The following is a 15188-nucleotide window of genomic DNA, read 5'->3' as shown; positions in this document are numbered from 1 at the left end:
CAAAGGTAAAAAAATCTGTAAAACTGTCATCTTTATCTTTTTTTGTCTCAAAAAATGTTTAGAGCAGACAGAAAGGTCTCCTAAGTTTATCTTTCCTTGGAAAAAGAAAATGCCTTCGTAAGAACCCTGTGCCTTCAACTGTGTGAGGGACCTGCTTTCACCTATCCAATAAACTGGCACATCATTCACTGTACAAGATGCAAGTGATCTACAAGGACCTTTGCTGTGCTCCCATGTACGGAGAGAAAAATTCAAATTCTCTTTTCTGTCCAGTAGATAACACTTCTCAGGGAGCACATCAGGTGAACCATTAACTTTTGTAATGTCCAACCTATGAGATGGGGACTGGGGTCTTTAGTGGGATGAAGGGAGAGGATAGGTTTCTGCCTTGTAGTTATGTTGAAAGTAAATTCTTAGAAAAGGGAGACACATCACCCCTTTCACTTCCTTGCTGTCTGCCCCATGTCTCTTCCTCCTTCCTTACTGTTCTTCTCAAAGGTCTTCTTTTGGTTAGTGTTGCAATACGAATCCACCAATGGACGTCTAAATAAAATACAACAAATAGTTCCAGATACATAACAGAAGTCCAGTGAATATCAGATCGCCTTTATTTCACAAAGATAACTAACAGTACTCAACTCTTTTTAACAAGATCAAAGAAGAATCTTATATATGAAAATATACCAAAAATAGGTTCATAGGTAGATACTAGGCTATCTGCCCTAGGGCATTAATAAGCCTAGCCAGAGAGTATTTGGCTTCCGCCTCCCTATTAGATTAGCCTACTGTGCCTCTGTAAAGTAGGTCACAAAAGGTACCCTTTTACGATTAGTTTACTGTGCCACTGTCTAGCAGGGACACAGAAGAGATCCCAGGGATGAATTTGCGATTTCCCATCCACGCGTCCAGATTTCGCTTGAAGAGGATCAGCGAAGGGCTATGTCTAACATGAACTGGGATTCTATTCCAGAGTGAGGGGAGCCTCTGGGAAATGAATCTGTCTCTCCAGCATGTCCTATTTACTTTTGTGCTGAGGTTTAGGTCCCTGGAGCATGTAGCTCTAAGGGACATGGATTTTTTGAGGTGGAGCATGTCCATTAATTCTGGGTTTGACATGGCTTTGTACGTCAGGCATAGATTGCCTCTGAGTAGGCGGTAAGCAACTGAGTAGAGCTGGAGTTTCTTTAGTCGAGCTGCATAGGACATCTGTTTGTAGCCCATGATCCTCTTGGTGAGGTACTTTTGGGGTCTCTCCAGTTGCTGCAGGTGTCGGGTAAGGTACATCCCAAAAGGGGCATTGTATTCAATTATGGGCCTGATGAGTGACGAATAGAGGGGCACAATGACCTCTCTTGATCTAGATGCAAACCCTTTCGTGATAAGGTGGGCTATATAGAAGGTCTTTCTAACCACTTTGGCAACGTGATTATCAAAGGAGAGATTACTATTTACGTTGGTCCCCAAATCTCTAATTACTTCTTCCGTACTTAATGGATTATCACCTATGTGGTAATTTGTGGGCACCTTGTTTTTCCCAAAGGGGATGACTATGCACTTTTTAGTATTTAGCTTGAGGCCGTGGCTCTGGCACCAAGCATCCGTCTCTGTGAGACCCTTTTGGAGGATGCTTGTGTCAGCTGGAGATTCGATTATGGCCCCCAGTTTGCAGTCATCTGCGAACTTTGTCAGCCATAATCCCCCCGTGTTAGCCTGAACCTCAGAGAAGTATATACCGAGTTCCATGATAATACGCTCCATAGCTTTACAGACCAGACTAGTCAGGCTTATGGGGCGATAGTTTCCGGGGTCCGTTGTGGCACCACCTTTGTGGAGTGGGACCACTGTAGCTGTATGCCACTCTTTGGGTACATATCCTGTAGTAAGGCTAAGTTTGAACACTGACTTAATGTGAGGGTTCAATTCTTCTTGGAGCTCGTGTAAGACACAGCCTGGGACACCGTCCGGTCCCATAGATGCTGTGTTTTTTGCTTTGGAGAGGGCAGCTTTCACCTGTGCATCTGTGATGTCAGGGAGGTTACATTCAGTTGGGATAGGCATTTGTTCCTTAGGGGGGGAGTTTGCGCTGAATCTGTCTGCCAGGATGTTGGCTATGTCTGTAGGTTTGGTGTATTTTGTACCGTTATGCAACAATTCAGAGCATATCTGGGAGTTTCCGCCCATGTTCCTGACATAACTAAAGAAGGCCTTGTGATTATCTTTAGTGTCTAGGGCAATTTTTCTTTCGAAGCTGGCCTTTGATAATTTTATGAGGGATCAAAGTTTCTTGCCAATACTGATCAGAGATGCCTTCCCTTTTTGGGATTTTGCTCTGTCATGTAGTAGCTTCCTCCTTCTGTTGTATAGCTTATTTATGGCCGGGGTCCACCAGACTGGTCTCCTGTTTTTGGAGGAGTGAGTCTTGGTTTTATTTGGGACAACACGATCCATGCATTCCTGCAGGTGTTCATAGAATGCATTTGTAAAGGATTCTGTGGATTGGGCTGTATTATCCTCTGGACCAGGGGCTTTGAAGGATTCCACCTCAGTCTTGAGAAGTGCAAGGTTGGCTTTTGAGAAATTCTTTACAGTGATTTCCTTGGCTGGGGGTGGGGACGGGATATGGATGTCCAGGGAAATTTGTTTATGGTCTGATCTTACCAATGAGGGGTTTACCTCTGGTGTGGAACATAGAGTCCCCATGTTGGTGATGACCAGGTCCAATATGTTGTTCCCTCTTGTGGGAGTATTACTAAGAATGTTTACTAGTGAATGTTGGCACTTTCTAAAGGATCAAAATCAATGAGTCAGTTAGATATTTCATAATCAAAAGTTAACTCTACACTAGTGTAGAACATAAATATATAAAACTTGAAAACACTACTATTACTACAACTAGATTTAGCAGTTTATTATGTGAGAGATGATGCATCTCTCAGTGGCAGGCTGTTTACTAATATGGACGGTGCAGTGGTGCAGCTTTAGCATTGCCACCTCACAGCAAGAGGTTCTCTAGTTTGATTCTCGGCTGGGGTGCCTTCTGTGCAGAGTCTGCATGTCCTCTCTGTATTCATGTGGATTTCCTTCGGGTGCTCTGGTTTCCTCCCACGTTACAAAGACATGCATCTAAAGCATTTCTTCCCGGGTATCCACTGAAAACTGGCTTCATTCCAAGTCGGACTTTCCCAGTAAACAAATGTTAAATAAATAAATAAACATATAATCTCAGGGTTCTGTACTGGGGGCACCTCCTGTCTGGCATCTACTTTTCTAAAGTAAAAGCCAATACCAAAATGCTCTGGCTGACTAACTTTGCAGATGACTACAAGCTAGGAGCAGTCAATGAATCCTCAAATGACAGTCATCCTGCAGGAAGGCTTGTCTCAAATAAATAACTGATGCCAAAATCATGGACTGAAACTAAATGCCAAAAAATGCATGACTGTATCCTTTGAGAAGTAATCTATCGCAGGCAATGAACACAAGAACAACACACCCCCAAGAGTAGACCCAGCTGTTTGGGATTTGGGAACTATGTGGACAGTGACCTAACTTTTGACGAACATGTGTCCACTGTTGTAAGAAAGTCCTTCTATTTTGCACAGCCTATAAACAATGGGATTGTGTCTAGATCTAGGGATGCTAATGCTCCACTACACTTAGCTATCAGCCCTCATTAAGCCAATCACATAGCATAATGCCCATTTTGGCATGTATCTGTCAATACATAAGTAGCAACTGAAACACCCACTTATTAAAAGGATACAAGTCTTAAATAACAAGACAAGCTCTGTCACTATGCACAGAATCATACAGACTGCTAAGAGGTGACCTGTGTCTGGCACAGAAGGCATCTTCAACCCAATATTGATGGATTTGCTGCACAACAACAGGTCAGACAGCATCAGAAATACTTGGTCTAGGGATGCAACATCAACAGAACATTTTGGAGGGAGAGGTGCAATACATAGGATACCACTCTCCCATCCACATTAAACAAAGCTCATTCCTGTCCCTATTCAAGCCCTACTTGGATCTAAGGCTGTGAAAAGTACAGTTTTGTACCTACCATAAATGTAGATGTTCGAAGATCCACATTGCTGCAGTCCTTACATATGGGTAGTCCGCTGTCCTCGGTCGGCCCGAATACCAAAGTATTAGGCTGACGTCGGTCAAGGCGCTTAAAACTGACATCAGGACGTCAGGGTACAAAAGCGCATGACCAACGTCATTTCCTCAGTCTTTTCTTGCCCCAGATGTCAGAAGGCCCTAACAAGAAAGGCCAAAGCCAAAACCAGCAAAACCTAACCAACCACCTGCACTAACCATATTTACAATATGTACAACACAAACCACACCACCACCTTCAACAACAGAGGGAAGGAGGGAGGTAATTGGACTGCAGCAATGTGGATCTTGAACATCTACATTTATGGTAGGTACAAAACTGTACTATGTTCTTCATCTCACATTGCTGCAGTCCTTACATATGGGTAGAATCCCAAAGCAGAGGTAAGGGAGGATGGCAAAACTATAAAGCATAGGAGCTGCCAACATGCCCTGTAAAATTGCAGTGGCAAATCCAGCCCTAGATTTAGAGTAAAGTGGAAGGTGGTAATGCTTAGAGAAAGTATGCACTGAACTCCAAGTAGCTGCTTCCAAAATATCTTTAGTAGCCACCCCTTAAAAAGCTGTAGAAGTGGCAGTAGCCCTAGTGGAATGAGGCCTAATCCCAGCTGGAATCTCCTTACCATGATGGGAATAACAGAAAGCAATACAAAAACCAATCCACTTAGAAATAGTTTGTTTTGAAACAGGTTTGCCCTGAAAACCCAAAGCAAAAGAAACAAACAACTGCTGAGACTGCCTGAACCCTTTAGTTCTGCTCAAATAATATCGCAACTGTCTGTGTATATCCAAAGTGTGCAAAATCCTTTCCCTTTATTTTGGGGTTTGCATAAAAGTAGGCAAATGAATAGTTTGGTTTAAAGCCACACTAGAAACCACTTTAGGCATAAAAGAAGGGTTAGTACGCAAAGACACCCTATCCTTGTGGAAAATTAAGAAAGGCTCAACTGCCATAAGGGCCTGTAATTCAGAAACCCTTCTCGCAGAGGTAATGGCCAACAAAAAGCAGTCTTCCATGATAAATATTTCAACTCTGCCGATGCTGCAGGCTCAAAAGGTTGTAGAGTGAGTTTCTCCAACACAAAATTGAGATCCCAAGCAGGAGTAGGAGCTCACGTGGGGTCTTATATTCTTTGCCCTCTAAGGAATTGCTTAAACAAAGGCTGAGAAAATAATGGTGGGTCACAGTCATAGTGAGCAGAAATTGCTGCAGCATGAACCTTTATAGAGGAGAAGGACAAACCTTTGTCCAATAACTCAGTAAGGTATTGAAGCTTAACACTTAAATTAGGTTTAGAAACATCAAAGTCCTTTGCTGTACTCCAAAATAAAAATCTCCTCCATTTATCTGCGTAAACTTTCCTTGTACTAGGCCTTCTGGCCTCCAAAATAACATTCAAAACTTGTTGTGGAAGCTGAGACCCTCCAGGGTTTAAAACAGAATATGCCAGGCTGTCAGATGTAGAGAATGAAGTTTGACATTGAGTAAATGACTGTTCTCCTGAGACAGCAGGTGAGGAATCGAAGGCAAAGGCCATGGAGGCTCCTGTACCAGACTTCTCAGTAATGGGTACCAGTGCTGTCGAGGCCAATCTGGAGCTATTAAAATCATGTTTGGCTTGTCCTGTCTGACCTTCAGCAGTACCTTTGGGAGGAGAGGCAGAGGTGGAAAGGCATACACGTGAAGATTGCTCCAATTGAATGAGAGAGCATCCACTTTCCAAGCTGTGGGATGAAACCTTTTGTGCAAAACTTTGGCAGCTGGTAATTTAGTGGAGAAGCGAACAGATCTATGTCTGGAGTTCCCCATAACACTGTCAATCTCTGAAATACATGAGGATCCAATTTCCACTCGTGGGGATCCATAATTTGTCTGCTCAACACATCTGCTAAGGAGTTCTGTGCTCCTGGCAGAAACCTTGCCTGAAGATTTAGCTGTAAACTGAGAGCAGTCTCCCACAAAATCATTGCTTGTCTGCATAGAGGATAAGAATGCATTCCCCCTTGCTTGTTGATGTACCACATGACAGTTGTGTTGTCTGTTTGAATCAACACCTGCCCTGGAAGAAGTAAATCCTTGAAAGCTATCAATGCAAATTGGACTGCTAACATCTCCTTCAAGTTGATATGTAGATGTTGAAGTCTGGCAGGCCACGTGTCTTGTACCCATTTTCCATTTAGATGAGCTCCCCAAGCTTTGTCTGAGGCATCTGTCGTTAAAATCTGACTCGCCTCTGGCCGGGTCACAGAGAGTCCCTTGTTTAGGTGACATTCCTGAGCCCACCACAAAAATTCCTTTTGAATGCAAGGTATTATCTGAATGACAGTGTCCAAATCTTGGCAGTGCTGTGTCCATACATTCTTGAGATACCATTGTAGCTTCCTCATATGCAGTTTGGCATTGGGAAGTACCAGAATACAAGATGCCATGAACCCCAAGGCTTGAAGGACTGTCCTTGCAGTCAGCCTGGACTGACGAGACAACTGGTGGAAGTAAAGAGAAAGATTCTTTTGTTTGTCCGGGGTCAAAAGGCCATCTGGGATGCTGTATTCAGTCTCACACCCAGAAAGCACATGTCCTGAGAGGGTACTAGACTGGACTTTATTTCGTTCACAGAATACCCCAGGCATCTTAACACTGCCATCACATACTGTAAATGATGAAGAAGTTCGTCCTTTTCTTGGGCCAGAATCAGGCAATCGTCCAAATAAGGATAGATCTGTATTCCTCTTAGCCTGAAGAAAGCTACCACGGAGCCAGAACCTTCGTGAACACTCTGGGCACAGTAGATAAGCCAAAGGGCAATGCAGAGAACTGATAATGTGAAGTCCCAGCCCGAAACGCAGATACTTCCTGCAACTGGGCCTGATAGGAACATGAAGGTAAGCCTCCTTGAGATCCAGAGTCACCATCCAGTGATCTTTGCCCAGCAGAGGTAAAAGCTGTTGTAACGTCAACATTTTGAACTTGGGAATGTCCAGATATGTGTTGAGGATAGATAAATCCAAAATTGGTCTCCACGTGTTTCCTTTCTTTGGTACTAGAAACAGGCGAGAATAAAATCCTAGGCCCACTTCTGGCAGAGGGACCGGTTGTATGGCCCCTATTTGAAGTAGTAGAGAAATTTGTTTGCAGCCTCTAGTCTTTGCTGAGGAGGAACGTCCGGCATGCCTTTGAAAGGAGGCAAGGTATGGAAATAAAACTTGTAACCCTGGTGTATGATATCCAATACCCATTTGTCTTGGGTAATCAACATCCAATTTTCCTTGAAGAGTGCTAACCTTCCTCCCAAAGGTGCTGCCAGGCAAGAAGGATCTGGCAGCTGAAAAAGTAGGTCATTGGGCCTGTTTACGAAAGGACTGGCCCCTGCCCTCACCCAAAGATTGTGCAGGTGAACTCCCTGTTCTAGGCCTGAAAGAACTCTGAGCTCTGCCCCTACCACGTCTAGATCTACCCCTAGACTGAGAATCATAAGAAGGATACGTCCACCCCTTAGCAGGCCAATTCCTACTAAACTTCGGAGGCTGAACTTGCAAAAAATCTTTAACAGCCTGCATAGACTTAGCCTTGTCTTCCATTTTCTTCAAGACTGACTCCACAGGTGAACCAAACAACACATCAGACTGCAAAGGAGCATCCAAAATCCTTGTCTTAACATGGTCAGATAAATTCTGATCCTTCAGCCAGGCGTGCCTGCGAAGAACTGAGCCAGTGGCAGCCACCCTAGACGAGGCCTGCACAGCATCAAAACCACACTGTAATGAATGCTTACCCACCTGTTCAGAGACATGCACCAAATCTTGTAATTCTTTACACTCAATGCCTTCCGCCAGAGCATCCACCTTAGACTTCAATTGAGAAAGAAGAAAGTTTTGATATTTCAACATATGAAACTGGCAATTCAAAGCCCTCATAGCTAAGGTAGAAGATGTATAGACCTTCTTTCCCCATCTATCCAAAGCTCTGGCTTCTTTATCTAGAGGAACCGGATTTTTACAACAGAGGCCTTGACACCCTTAGGTCCCTGACTAATAGTTTCTGGGTCCGCCCTAGGACTCTTATAAAGATATTTATGAGCCTCAGGCACCCTGTAATACCTATCCGGTTTAACAGGAGCAGGAGGCAGAGAATCAGGATTAAGTGAAGCCTCTGCAAACACATCTTCCACAACATCCAGAACAGGGGTATAGCCAAGGGCCTATGCTGGGGTAACAGCAAAAACTCCCTAAGCCTTTTCCTAGAATCAGAGAAGTCCTGACCTTCCCACTTAAAATGTTCCCTCATAGAATGAAGTGTCTCTGAAAAAGAAAAATCCTCTGGAGGAGAAGCAGAAGGAGTGGAATCATCTGCATCAGAATCAGAATAAGGAGAGTACTCCTGCAAGTCTTCAGCTGAAGACTCTGAAACATCTGAAGCCTGCTCAAAACTTCCCAACTCTGGCTCCACCCTAGGCCTCTTATCAGGAGGGGGCAAAGAACCTCTAATCAGAGTAATCAAATCTTCTGCCATTTTAAGCATGTGCTTCTTAGGCACAGACCCTGCTGAACTAGGAGTGACACCAACAGAAGCTAAAACTGGCCTGCCTCTGGGAGAAGCCTTGGAAACAGAAGGAGAAGGCCTAACCACCCTAGGAAGGGAGGGATTACAGTAACTTGAGAAGCCCCTTCAGCCTGACCTGCCTCCTGAGAGACCACCTCCTGCAAAATCAAAGTCTCCCCCTGAGACTCCAGAGAAGTCTCCGTTGGAACCACCGGTTCCACTGAAGCCTCTAAAGAACCGGCGTCCGGAACGGACGACTCATCTTGCCTGGGTTTAACTGCTTTGTCTTTGCGCTTCTTCACAGAAGCGGGCGCCGGAGAATCCGACGGCATATTATAATTGCACCGCTTCCCAAAGACCAGCCTAGCACAATCTAACCTTCGCTTAATAGTGCGGTTATTGAACCTAGCACAAAAGCGACACCCAACAACGTCGTGCTCAGGCCCCAAACAAGGAATACACAAAGAATGATAATCCCTATGCGGTATCTGTTTCCCACAAGAAATACAGTTATTCACTTTTTCTGACATCCGGTAAAACACTGAGGCAAGAAAAAACCAAAATATTCCCCAACGGGGTACTTAGCCAACTTGGATTTGGTCAGAAACTCCGAATTCGAAAAATTTCAGAACGCCGAACGGCACTTGCAACGCTGCTTCTGCATCGGACCATGCGGCAAAAAAGACTGAGGAAATGACGTCGGTCATGCGCTTTTATACCCTGACGTCCTGATGTCAGTTTTAAGCGCCTTGACCGACGTCAGCCTAATACTTTGGTATTCGGGCCGACCGAGGACAGCGGACTACCCATATGTAAGGACTGCAGCAATGTGAGATGAAGAACATCAGGAAAATTTACTCCAGAACTGCCCCTGTATTACTAATGGACAAAGGAAGCTCCTAAATGCTTTATTCCTTGCATGGGTCTCATCAAATTATCTATAGTATGATCCCAGTTATTCTCATTAGAGGCAATATACATTTATCAACCATGGGATAGATAAGGCCAATCCCTAACTAAATGGGATAGGTTAATTTCAGCACAAAAGGGGAAATGGCTAGGTTTAAAATGGCTTGAAAGGGCAGCTAGCCTAGTACTTACTTATGTACCCATAATACTATTTCTGTCAATGGCATTGGCATCCACTCTGAGAGCTATAACACTGGAGCAAGCTCTACTGTCAGTCTGGGACTCAGCTACTTAGAGGTTCACCAAATGTTAACCCACGCCAAAACAAAGGACTCAGAAAAGGATGCAAGACACGGTGACAGCAGATTCAGATTCTGGGAAACATCAGTGACTGCTTGTTGTGAGAAGACTGGATGTGGCCTCAGATTTACTACGGGATGTTTACTTTTCTTCGTATGCTTACATAATGACTTAACTGCTATGTGCTGCCTTTCAGGACCTAATAAAATCAGTTCACTAACTCTGGGTCATGGCAGGTAATGGACTATCAGAGAAGAAAGGCTGCCTTGTATATAGTAGCTTAAAGCCCCATAAAATTATATTCTACAACTGTAGTGCTGTTTGAGGGGAAGGGTTCACTAAAGAGCACTTGCAAGAATATAAATGCTTAGCAATGTTATGAGGCCCCCAAGCAATTTAAGCAAGTATCTGATGTTCCAAGCACACTCTTTTACAGTGTATTTTAAGAAAATAAGTTTAAAAACTTAAGATAGGACAAAAGAAAAGAGCAAAACAAAAAGTACAGTTTTGTACCTACCATAAATGTAGATGTTCGAGGATTCCATTGCTGCAGTCCTTACTATTGGGGTATAGTCCGCGTCCAGTCGGCCCGAATACCAGAGTATAAGGCTGACGTCGGTCAGGGCGCATTAGACTGACGTCAGTACGTCAGGGTACTAATGCGCATGACCGACGTCATATCCTCAGTCTTTTCTTGCCCCAGATGTCAGAAGACCCTAAAAAGACAAGTCCCAAAATACCTGCACCAAAAACATGTACAATATATACAAGAATATATACAAAAGTATAAGCATGTAAACTCACCTACACAACCACCCCTAAACACAGAGGGAAGGAGGGAGGGTAAATTGGACTGCAGCAATGGAATCCTCGAACATCTACATTTATGGTAGGTACAAAACTGTACTATGTTCTTCGTTTTCCATTGCTGCAGTCCTTACTATTGGGTAGAATCCCAAAGCAGAGGTAAGGGAGGCTGGCAAATCATAAAGAAGTAGGAGCTGACAACATGCCTTGCAAAACAGCTGTGGCAAAACCAGCCCTAGACTTAGAGTAGATAGGAAGGTGATAATGCTTAGAGAAAGTATGCACTGAACTCCAAGTAGCTGCTTCCAAAATATCCTTAGTTGCCACCCCTTAGAAATGCTGTTGAAGTGGCAGTAGCCCTAGTGGAATGAGGCCTAATCCCAGCTGGAATCTCCTTGCCATGATGGGAATAACAAAATGCAATGCAAAAGCCAATCCACCTAGAAATAGTTTGTTTTGACACAGGCTTGCCCTGTGCACTCAAAGCAAAAGAAACAAACAACTGCTGAGACTGCCTAAAATCCTTAGTCCTGCTTAAATAATAACGCAATTGCCTGTGTACATCTAAAGTGTGCAAAATCTTTTCCCCTTTATTTTGAGGGTCTGCATAAAACGTAGGCAAATGAATAGTTTGGTTTAAAGCCACACTAGAAACCACCTTAGGCATAAAGGAAGGATTAGTGCGTAATGATACGCTATGCTTATGGAAAATCAAAAAAGGCTCTACTGCCATAAGGGCCTGCAACTCAGACACCCTTCTTGCAGAAGTAATAGCCAACAGAAAAGCAGTCTTCCATGACAAGTATTTCAATTCAGCAGTAGCTGCAGGCTCAAAAGGTTGTAGAGTAAGTTTTTCCAACACAAAATTGAGATCCCAAGCAGGAGTAGGAGCTCTATTGGGGGTCTTATATTCTTTGCCCCTCTAAGAAACTGCTTGAACAAAGGATGCGAAAACAAAGGTGGGTCACAATCATAGTGAGCTGAAATTGCTGCAGCATGAATCTTAATGGAAGAGAAGGACAAACCTTTGTCCAATAACTCAGTAAGATATTGAAGAGCCACACTCAAATTAGGCTCAGAAATCTCCAAATTCTTTGCTGTACTCCAAAATAAAAATCTCTTCCATTTTTCTGCGTACACTCTCCTTGTACTAGGTCTTCTAGCTTCCATAATCACATTTAAAACTTGTTGAGGAAGTTGAGACCTGCTGTGTTTCAACACAGAATATGCCAGGCTGTTAGATGAAGAGAGTGAAGCTTGACATTGAGCAGATGACCGTCCTTCTGAGATAACAGATGAGGAATCAGAGGTAAAGGCCATGGAGGCTTCTTTACCAGACTCCGTAGTAGTGGGTACCAGTGTTGCGAGGCCAATCTGGAGCTATCAAAATCATCCTTGGCCTGTCTTGTCTGACCTTTAATAGTACCTTTGGAAGAAGAGGCAGAGGTGGAAAGGCATACACATGAAGGTTTTTCCAACTGAAAGACAGAGCATCCACTTTCCAAGCTGTGTGATGAAACCCCTTTGTGCAATACTTTGGCAGCTGGTGGTTTAGTGGAGAAGCGAACAGATCTATGTCTGGAGTTCCCCATGACACTGTCAATTTCTGAAATACATGAAGATCCAGTTTCCACTCGTGGGGATCCATGATTTGTCTGCTTAACACATCTGCTAAGGAGTTCTGTGCTCCTGGCAGAAACCTTGCCTGAAGAGTTAGTTGCAAGCTTAGCGCAGTCTCCCATAAAATCATTGCTTGCCTGCATAGAGGATAAGAATGTGTTCCCCCTTGCTTGTTGATGGAAGTAAAGTGACAGACTCTTTTGTTTGTCCGGGGTTAAAAAGGCCATCTGGGCTGCTGTATTCAGTCTCACACCCAGAAAGCACATGTCTTGAGAGGGTACTAGACTGGACTTTATTTCGTTCACAGAATACCCTAGGCATCTTAGCACTGCTATAACATATTCCAGATGCTGTAGAAGGTCTTCCTTTTCTTGAGCCAGAATCAGGCAGTCGTCCAAGTAAGGATAGATTTGAATTCCTTGAAGCCTGAAGTAAGCTATCACTGGAGCCAGAACCTTTGTGAATACTCTGGGCGCAGTAGATAAGCCAAAGGGCAATGCAGAGAACTGATAATGAGAATTTCCAGCTCGAAACCGCAGATACTTCCTGCAACTTAGCCTTATAGGCACATGAAGGTAAGCTTCCTTGAGATCTAAAGTTACCATCCAGTGATCTTTGCCCAGCAGAGGTAAAAGCTGTTGTAACGTCAACATCTTGAACTTGGGAATGTCCAGAAAAGTGTTGAGGAGAGATAAATCCAAAATTGGTCTCCACGTGTTCCCCTTCTTTGGTACTAGGAACAGGCGAGAATAAAATCCTAGGCCCCTTTCTGATACAGGGACTGGCTGAATGGCCCCATCTGGAGTAACTGAGAAACTTGCTTGTGAGCCTCCTTTCTTTGTGGAGGAGGAACGTCTGGCATGCCTTTGAAAGGGGCATTGTATGGAAATAAAATCTGTAACCGTGGTGAATGATATCCAACACCCATTTGTCTTGAGTAATTAAATCCCAATTTTCTTTGAAAAGAGACAGTCTTCCTCCCAAAGGAGCTGCCAGGCGAGAATCTACTGGCAGCTGAAAAGACAGGTCATTGGGTCTGTCTGAAAGGACTGACCCCTGCCCTCACCAGAAGTCTGAGCAGGTGAACTCCTGTTCTAGGCCTAAAAGAACCTTGAGCCCTGCCCCTACCACGTCTAGACCTACCCCTAGACTGGGAATCATAAGCAGGATATGTCCACCCCTTAGCAGGCCAATTTCTACTAAACTTGGTGGCTGCACCTGCAAAAATCTTTAACAGTTTGCATAGACTTAGCTTTGTCCTCCATTTTCTTTAAAACTGCTTCCACAGGCGATCCAAACAACACATCAGACTGTAAAGGAGCATCCAAAATCCTTGTCTTAACATGCTCAGCTAAATTCTGATCCTTCAACCAGGCATGCCTGCGAAGAACAGAACTAGTAGCAGCCACCCTCGAGGAGGCCTGTACAGCATCAAAACCACATTGCAAAGAATGCTTACCCACTTGCTCAGACACATGAACCAAGTCCAGCAACTCTTTACACTCAATACCTTCCGCCAAAGCATCCACCTTAGATTTTAATTGTGAAAGGAGATAATTCTGATATTTTAGCATGTGAAACTGACAATTCAACGCTCTCATGGCTAGAGTGGAAGAAGTATACACTTTCTTTCCCCACCTATCCAAGGCCCTTGCCTCTTTATCAGTGGGAACAGGATTTTTAACCACAGAAGCCTTAACACCTTTAGGCCCTTGAGAAATAGTTTCTGGGTCGCCCTAGGACTCTTAAACAAATACTTATGAGCTTGGGCACCCTATAATACCTATCAGGCTTAACAGGAGCAGGAGGCAAAGAGTCAGGATTCAGGAAGCCTCTGCAAAAACATCTTCCACCACATTCAACACAGGAGGAATAGCTAAGGGCCTATGCTGGGGTAAAACAAGAATTCCCTAAGCCTTTTCCTGGAATCAGAGTATCCTGGCCTTCCCATTTAAAGTGCTCCCTCATGGAATGCAGAGTCTCTGAAAATGAGAAATCCTCAGGAGGAGAAGCTGTAGGAGTGGAATCATCCACATCAGAATCAGAATAAGTAGGATACTCCTGCAAGTCTTCCAGAAGACTCTGAAGCCTCTGAACACTGTTCAAAACTATCAAACTCGGTTCCACCCTAGGCCTCTTATCAGGCGGGGCATAGAACCTCTAATCATAGTAATCAAATCTTCTGCCATTTTAAGCATATGTTTCTTAGGTACAGAACCCGAAATGCTAGGAGAAGCCTCCACTGAAGCTGAACTAGGCCTACCTCTCAAAGAAGTTTTGGCAACAGAAGGAGAGGCTCTAACTACCTTGGGAAGAGAGGGAAGAACAGTTACCTGAGAAGCCCCCTCAGCCTGGCCTACCTCCTGAGAAGGCACATCCTGTAACAGTAAAGTTTCTGCCTGAGACTCCATGGAAACTCCTGGCAAAACCTCTGGCTCCACTGAGCCTTCTAAAGAACCGACGTCCGGGACTGCCGGTTCATCAACCCTAGGCTTCACTGTTTTGTCCTTGCGCTTCTTGGGCGAAGCGGGCGTCGGAGCATCCGACGGCATTTTATAATTGCAACGCTTCCCAAACACTAACCTGGCACAGTCTAACCTCCTCTTAATAGTGCGTTTGTTAAACCTAGCACAAGAGCGGCAACCAACAACGTCGTGCTCAGGCCCTAAACAAGGTATACACAAGGTATGGTAATCCCTATGAGGTATCTGTTTCCCACAAGAAATACAGTTATTCACTTTTTCTGACATCCGGTAAAATACTGAGGCAAGAAAAAACCAAAATGTTCCCCAACGGGGTACTTAGCCAACTCTGTTTCGGTCTGAAACGCCAACCTGCACTCGCAAAACTGCTTCTGCATCGGACCATGCGGCAAAAAAGACTGAGG

The 15188-nt window shown here is 44.2% G+C and overlaps 1 protein-coding gene across 1 annotated transcript in view; it reads right to left on the bottom strand.

The window, feature by feature from the left end:
• The window catches only part of URB1 (URB1 ribosome biogenesis homolog), a 1941236-nt gene that overhangs the window by 1172449 nt on the left and 753599 nt on the right, over nucleotides 1–15188 (bottom strand). The gene's annotated exons all lie outside the window — the stretch shown is intronic.

Source organism: Protopterus annectens, chromosome 5.part0 (assembly GCF_019279795.1).
Source record: "Protopterus annectens isolate FY-2018-M chromosome 5.part0, PAN1.0, whole genome shotgun sequence".
Classification (NCBI taxonomy): Eukaryota; Metazoa; Chordata; order Ceratodontiformes; family Protopteridae; genus Protopterus; species Protopterus annectens.
Note: the sequence above shows the minus strand (reverse complement) of the source record. Positions and strands in the feature narration are given on the sequence as shown.